This window comes from Rhinatrema bivittatum, chromosome 6 (genome assembly GCF_901001135.1).
Source record: "Rhinatrema bivittatum chromosome 6, aRhiBiv1.1, whole genome shotgun sequence".
NCBI lineage: Eukaryota > Metazoa > Chordata > Amphibia > Gymnophiona > Rhinatrematidae > Rhinatrema > Rhinatrema bivittatum.
In genome coordinates this window covers 110596101-110604211 of record NC_042620.1, presented here as the reverse complement: position 1 = coordinate 110604211, position 8111 = coordinate 110596101, and the positions used below count along the sequence as shown (strand labels likewise).

The 8111-nt window shown below is 44.5% G+C and overlaps 2 non-coding genes across 2 annotated transcripts; both read left to right on the top strand.

The window, feature by feature from the left end:
- The first annotated feature begins 3580 nt into the window (after positions 1-3580).
- Positions 3581-3653, top strand: TRNAR-UCU. The gene has a single exon. It is a non-coding gene; the product is annotated as a tRNA-Arg (tRNA).
- Positions 3654-5120: 1467 nt separating this feature from the next.
- Positions 5121-5193, top strand: TRNAR-UCU. The gene has a single exon. It is a non-coding gene; the product is annotated as a tRNA-Arg (tRNA).
- The last annotated feature ends 2918 nt before the right edge of the window (positions 5194-8111 follow it).

The following is an 8111-nucleotide window of genomic DNA, read 5'->3' as shown; positions in this document are numbered from 1 at the left end:
CAGTGTTTTTTCTCCTCGTATTCATCCAGAAAAAGAGGGGTCCTATACTCATTCATAAACAACTGCCTTTTCAATCTGAACAGGTGTGGCATGACCCCAGGGGTCGTTATGTCATAGTCCAGGGATTGTGTAATCAGCAAAGAGTGACTTTGTGTAATGTATATGCGCCTAATGTCTATCAACATGAGTTTTTCACTCGTCTAGTGGGGATCCTTGGTGAACTTTCTGATTGTGCACTTTTGGTGGGAGGGGATTTCAATATGGTAGCCAACAAATTGGAAGACTGCAAACCTCCTAAATCTGTAGAACCTAATGACACCCATAAAGGCCCCAATTTTTTATGCCATGAATTGCACCTGTTGGACATTTGGTGGGCGTTGCATTCTGGAGAGCAGGATTATACTTTTTCACATCCTCATGGGTCTTATTCCCATTTGGATTATTTTCTGATTTCAGAATTCCTGTTCCCCAGGGTGACAACTGCTATCATAGGCGCCTTTGCCTTATCAGATCATGCGCCAATCTCTGTTGCTGTAACATTGGGACATACTCCTAAGCCTCTCAGGTGAGGTGCTCGAGGGAACAAGAGTAAAGGATTTTCACAGAGTATTGGACTGGAAGCAAAAGTTATTGGAGAAGGAATGGGTGGAGAAATTCCAAGAAGGACCTGAGGGCCTTCTTGGATAAGGACTTTCACCTATTCTGTTCCTAAGGAGACAAGATTTATTGAATGCAGTGCAGCTTTTGGTAGGAGATATTGACTTAGGTGAAGAAGTGGGAAACTAGAGAGCCTTGATCCATTTTCTTCCACTAAATCCACTACTTTTATGCTTTCCTGAGGTTTGCACTGGAAGCAAAATTTATTGAAGAATGGAAGGTGGAGGAAGTTCAAGACCTAAGAGCCTGTGTGGATAAGGACTTTCACCCATTCTGTTCCCACGGAAATAATCTTTATTGAATGCAGTTCTTTGTTCGGTAGGTAATATTGGCTTAGGTGAGGAAGTGGTAAACTAGAGAGCCTTGATCTGTATTTCTTGCATGAAATGAACTACGTTTATGCTTTTCAGAAGTTATCACTTCTTTCGTGCAAACACTACTGCTAATTGCAAATGGAATAGTAGTTTGACTTTCGACAGGAGCCTCTCAGGTGAGGTGCTTGAGGGAACAAGAGTAAAAGATTTTCACAGAGTATTGGACTGGAAACAATAGTTATTGGAGAAGGAATGGGTGGAGAAATTCCAAGAAGGACCTGAGGGCATTCTTGGATAAGGACTTTCACCTATTCTGTTCCTAAGGAGACAAGGTGTATTGAATGCAGTGCAGCTTTTGGTAGGAGATATTGACTTAGGTGAAGAAGTGGGAAACTAGAGAGCCTTGATCCATTTTTCTTCCACTAAATCCACTACTTTTATGCTTTCCTGAGGTTATCGCTACTTTCGCGCACACTACTCTTAATTACAAATTGAATAGTAGCTTGACTTTCGACAGGAGCATTCTCAGGGTACGTTCATCTGTATGTGGAAACCTGATTCACTCCGTGTTTATCCTTGTGCCTGGCTCTGTTACCATTTCCAGTTTCTATTTCAGTGTACGGGAAAAGTATTGTGACATATAATAAAAGTGTATTTCAACAGTTCAGATCCTCCACCTGACCAAACTTAGCAAATTTCCTTAAGTACTTCCAACTCATCCCTCATGAGACAGCTAATGTATTGCGTGGGAATGTTGAATAGATAGGTGGTCAAATACTTTCCTTTTCAGCTGCATAGTCTCCAGCAATATAGGAAATGCTCTTGAGAAGCATGCTCATAGCATTCAGTGATGTTATCTAAGGGTGGATTGGTAATAGAGCTAGACAGTGTCAAAATCCCCTGTAAAGCAGAAGATCAAATCAGAAGAACCAAGCAGGGTGGGGGTGGCACATCTAAGCCATCCGCTGGGTTTCTAAAAAAAGGAAGATGCATATATATGACCCCAGTGGCCTAATGGATAAGGTACCAGGTGGGTTCAAGTCCCACCTGGGGTGTGCTGTGGTATTTTCAAACATACATCTTCATAAAGCCATTATTTTCTTCCACACAATGACATACTGGTCATAAGGAGTAACAAGAAGAAACCCAAAGAGCAGAGATGACACTGAACACCTTAGAAGAAATGCGGCCTAGGATGGTAATATTCAAACAGGTGAAGGGTATACATAACATAAAAAAACAAGAATTCACTGGCGCAAAGTGCATCTTCCAACATTTTATCGTACGAGGAAGAAAAACACAGACTCAGCTATATTTTCAGGTAGATTTTCTTTACCGAAAAGAAGCACGTTCAGGGAAACAGGTCTCCAGAGCATAGAAATGTGGGAAAGAAAGTAAAGGAATAAGAAAGTGAATTGGTCTGCAATGGGAATATTGCAGAGGAGAAACTGGGAAGCAAGTGTAAAGGATTTTCAGAGTATTGCACTGGAAGCAAAATTTATTGAAGAATGGAAGGTGGAGGAAGTTCAAGACCTAAGAGCCTGTGTGGATAAGGACTTTCACCCATTCTGTTCCCACGGAAATAATCTTTATTGAATGCAGTTCTTTGTTCGGTAGGTAATATTGGCTTAGGCGAGGAAGTGGTAAACTAGAGAGCCTTGATCTGTATTTCTTGCATGAAATGAACTACTTTTATGCTTTTCAGAAGTTATCACTTCTTTCGTGCAAACACTACTGCTAATTGCAAATGGAATAGTAGTTTGACTTTCGACAGGAGCCTCTCAGGTGAGGTGCTTGAGGGAACAAGAGTAAAGGATTTTCACAGAGTATTGGACTGGAAGCAATAGTTATTGGAGAAGGAATGGGCGGAGAAATTCCAAGAAGGACCTGAGGGCATTCTTGGATAAGGACTTTCACCTATTCTGTTCCTAAGGAGACAAGGTGTATTGAATGCAGTGCAGCTTTTGGTAGGAGATATTGACTTAGGTGAAGAAGTGGGAAACTAGAGAGCCTTGATCCATTTTTCTTCCACTAAATCCACTACTTTTATGCTTTCCTGAGGTTATCGCTACTTTCGCGCACACTACTCTTAATTACAAATTGAATAGTAGCTTGACTTTCGACAGGAGCATTCTCAGGGTACGTTCATCTGTATGTGGAAACCTGATTCACTCCGTGTTTATCCTTGTGCCTGGCTCTGTTACCATTTCCAGTTTCTATTTCAGTGTACGGGAAAAGTATTGTGACATATAATAAAAGTGTATTTCAACAGTTCAGATCCTCCACCTGACCAAACTTAGCAAATTTCCTTAAGTACTTCCAACTCATCCCTCATGAGACAGCTAATGTATTGCGTGGGAATGTTGAATAGATAGGTGGTCAAATACTTTCCTTTTCAGCTGCATAGTCTCCGGCAATATAGGAAATGCTCTTGAGAAGCATTCTCATAGCATTCAGTGATGTTACCTAAGGGTGGATTGGTAATAGAGCTAGACAGTGTCAAAATCCCCTGTAAAGCGGAAGATCAAATCAGAAGAACCAAGCAGGGTGGGGGTGGCACACCTAAGCCATCCCCTGGGTTTCTAAAAAAAGGAAGTTGCATATATATGACCCCGGTGGCCTAATGGATAAGGTACTGGCCTTCTAAGCCTGGGATTGTGGGTTCAAGTCTCACCTGGGGTGTTCTGTGGAATTTTCAAACATACATCTTCATAAAGCCATTAATTTTTTCCACACAATGACATACTGGTCATAAGCAGCAACAAGAAGAAACCCAAAGAGCAGAGATGACACTGAACACCCCGGAAGAGATGCGGCCTAGGATGGTAATATTCAAACAGGCGAAGGGTATACATAACATAAAAACACAAGAATTCACAGGCGCAAAGTGCATCTTCCAACATTTTATCGTACGAGGAAGAAAAACACAGACTCGGCTATATTTTCAGATAGATTTTCTTTACCGAAAAGAAGCACGTTCAGTGAAACAGGTCTCCAGAGCATAGAAATGTGGGAAAGAAAGTAAAGGAATAAGAAAGTGAATTGGTCTGCAATGGGAATATTGCAGAGGAGAAACTGGGAAACAAGTGTAAAGGATTTTCAGAGTATTGCACTGGAAGCAAAATTCATTGAAAAATGGAAGGTGGAGGAAGTTCAAGACCTAAGAGCCTGTGTGGATAAGGACTTTCACCCATTCTGTTCCCATGGAAATAATCTTTATTGAATGCAGTTCTTTGTTCGGTAGGTAATATTGGCTTAGGTGAGGAAGTGGTAAACTAGAGAGCCTTGATCTGTATTTCTTGCATGAAATTAACTACGTTTATGCTTTTCAGAAGTTATCACTTCTTTCGTGCAAACACTACAGCTAATTGCAAATGGAATAGTAGTTTGACTTTCGACAGGAGCCTCTCAGGTGAGGTGCTTGAGGGAACAAGAGTAAAGGATTTTCACAGAGTATTGGACTGGAAGCAATAGTTATTGGAGAAGGAATGGGTGGAGAAATTCCAAGAAGGACCTGAGGGCCTTCTTGGATAAGGACTTTCACCTATTCTGTTCCTGGGGAGACAAGGTGTATTGAATGCAGTGCAGCTTTTGGTAGGAGATATTGACTTAGGTGAAGAAGTGGGAAATTAGAGAGCCTTGATCCATTTTTCTTCCACTAAATCCACTACTTTTATGCTTTCCTGAGGTTATCGCTACTTTCGCGCACACTACTCTTAATTACAAATTGAATAGTAGCTTGACTTTCGACGGGAGCATTCTCGGGGTACGGGAAAAGTATTGTGACATATAATAAAAGTGTATTTCAACAGTTCAGATCCTCCACCTGACCAAACTTAGCAAATTTCCTTAAGTACTTCCAACTCATCCCTCATGAGACAGCTAATGTATTGCGTGGGAACGTTGAATAGATAGGTGGTCAAATACTTTCCTTTTCAGCTGCATAGTCTCCGGCAATATAGGAAATGCTCTTGAGAAGCATGCTCATGGCATTCAGTGATGTTACCTGGGGATGGATTGGTAATAGAGCTAGACAGTGTCAAAATCCCCTGTAAAGCAGAAGATCAAATCAGAAGAACCAAGCAGGGTGGGGGTGGCACACCTAAGCCATCCGCTGGGTTTCTAAAAAAAGGAAGATGCATATATATGACCCCAGTGGCCTAATGGTTAAGGTACTGGCCTTCTAAGCCTGGGATTGTGGGTTCAAGTCCCACCTGGTGTGTGCTGTGGTATTTTCAAACATACATCTTCATAAAGCCATTATTTTCTTCCACACAATGACATACTGGTCATAAGCAGTAACAAGAAGAAACCCAAAGAGCAGAGATGACACTGAACACCTTGGAAGAGATGCGGCCCAGGATGGTAATATTCAAACAGGTGAAGGGTATACATAACATAAAAAAACAAGAATTCACCGGCGCAAAGTGCATCTTCCAACATTTTATCGTACGAGGAAGAAAAACACAGACTCGGCTATATTTTCAGGTAGATTTTCTTTACCGAAAAGGGATTCTCCTGGATGTACTCTGACATCGCTTTATTCTCTACAACAGAGAGAGGGTAAACTCTTCCTTTGAGTGTTGACGGCGCATTCGTATGATCTGTGTGGAGGTAATACATCAGCGGCTTCTTTTGAAAACACATCTTGGAAAGATGCATATTGAGGCGGCAAGCCAGGCAACAACAGGGTAATTGGCATGCATGGTATTGGAGAGAGTTCCATCAAGCATTTGCCATGGGAATCTGAACCCCAACGTGAAAGCTCTAAAGTGGCCCAGTTGAATTGCGGTATATGTTTCTGCAGCCGTGGTAGCCCCAGTACCAAAGGGTGCATGGCCTTCTCTAGCACAAAGAAGGAAATAGCCTCTGTATGAAGAGCACCAGTACGTAAGCCCACTGGTTCCGCAAGCAGGATTACTTCTCCCGGTACGGGCTCTCCATGAATAGAGGACAAAAGTAGAGGAGATGTCATGGTAGCGGTGGGGATCCGCAAATGTTCCACTAGATGTTTCAAAATGAAATTTCCCCCTGCCCCAGAGTCCACTAAGACAAGGATCTGGTATTCTAAAGGTCTGCAGATTAAGGATACCGGAAGAGAGAGTGGAGGAGAGGGCGCAGTTAGACCCAAGAAGAGTCCTCCTACAGGACTTAGGTCTGCCAGTTTCCCGTACATATAGGGTATGTTTGAACAGCATGACCAGCTTATCCACAATACATGCATAATTCCCATCTCTTTCGAGTTTGTCTCTCTTTAGAAGTCAAATGATTGTGGCCCAATTGCATAGGTTCTTCTTCGCCCGCAACAGGACCTAAAGGTATAGGCCTGGGTACAGACTTGACTCGAGTCTCTCCCTGAGGTGGTCTTCTTGGGCTCTTGACCTCTTAAACCGATCAATTCTTGTTGCCAACTTCATTAGTTCTGCTAAGGTTTCAGGCATCTCTCGAGCCGCCAGCTCATCTTTCAACCGGGAGTTCAGGCCTTCAGAGAAGAGGGTCTTCAGGCATCTAGGGTCCCAATGTAATTCAGAAGCCAACGTCTTGAATTCAATGGCGAAGTCTGGTAAAGGTTTATTACCTTGTTTTAGATGAACCAAGGTTGATCCTGCTGTCGAGTACCAGGCAGGGTCATCGAATACTGATTTGAACAGTTCAAGAAACCCGGCAAGATCATTCAGGATAGGGTCATTGCACTCCCACAGAGGTGAGGCCCAAGCCAGCGCTCTTCCATCCAGATACGAAAGGATATAGGTGGTCTTGGCATACGTTGTAGGAAAATGGTTAGGTTGCAGAGAAAAGTGCATGCAACATTGATTGATAAATCCTCTACATTTCCAAACTTCACCAGAGAAGCGTGTTGGAGCAGATAGAGGCACTGAACTCTTGACCATCAGTTCTGGTGGTGTAACTTCTTTACCTGCGGTAGACAGTGTATTCATCTGGTTAAAGGCAACAGTCAGGTTATCCAATGAATTCTGTTCGGAGATTCGCTGGGCCAGGCCCGGAATGGCCTGCAAAGCGGTGAGCTGAGCCAAATCCATGGAGTTAGCAATCTGTTATGGTTTTGAGGTGTTGGAGTGGATTCTTGGGTACTGCGGAGATGGCCGCTCCCACAGGGAGGAGCCTCGTGTATTGTGATTCCCAACCGCGTTCTCCCGCGATCAGGACCCACTACCTTGCGCGGGCTGCCGGCACGGCGATGCGATCTGGGCGGCCCACAGTCCACGAGCCTCAGCAGCATGCTTCCTGGACATCGGGGAGCAGCGTCAGGGAAGACGCGGCAAGCCCCGCTTCTTAAAGGGGCAGCCGCGCGAAGACCAGGCCGGCCCCGGAAGACGACGTCATCAGCGGGGGAGATTTAAACTCCCTTGGAGGTAAGAGGTTTGCCTTTGCAACAGGTTCCTGTGGAGTGTGGTTTCCCTGGTTCTTCGTTTTTGGCTGTTTTGGACTGGACACTGGACTGTGAGTTTGCCGCCTGCCTTGACCCTTGCCTGGATACTGGATTACGAGTTCGCTGCCTGCCTCGACCCTTGCCTGAATTCTGGACTGAGTAGTGCCGCTTGCCGTCACCCGTGCCTGGATTGGACGGTGTTCCTGCCTTCGCTCGGAGGACGCCTTGAGATCTGTTGCGGTTATCCACCTGCCGGTGACGAGTTGCCTGGGTCCACAGGTGGGTGTCATCTCTTGTACCGGCCTAAGGGTCCACAATCATAACAGATTGCAAAGGCTATGGATCCGGTGGATCTGACAGGTCTCCAGGCAGTTTGGGGCTGCTACACAGGATGGCCGGTGAGCAAGGGGGGGGGGCCGATGCTCTGGCCACAAACTTACCCTCGCTGGAGCCGTGGCGGGGTAAGTGAGAGAGGGGTGAAGACGTGTCTTACCATTGGGATGAGGTGGTAAGAGAAGTATCAAGAAGAAGAGGGGGAGGAGGAATGGGCCGGGGGGGGGGGGGTAGCTTATTGTATTAAATGGTTAAGGGCTCGGGTTAAGTTATGGAATAAACTGCGGCCCAATGTTTAAGCCAAACATGCGAGTTTGTCTTTTGTTCAAGGGGGGGGGAAGAGTGTGTCAGTGAGCAAATAGTCTTGCCTACCTATGTTATGGTCCTTGTGACTTTTAATTTTCACTATACCACTT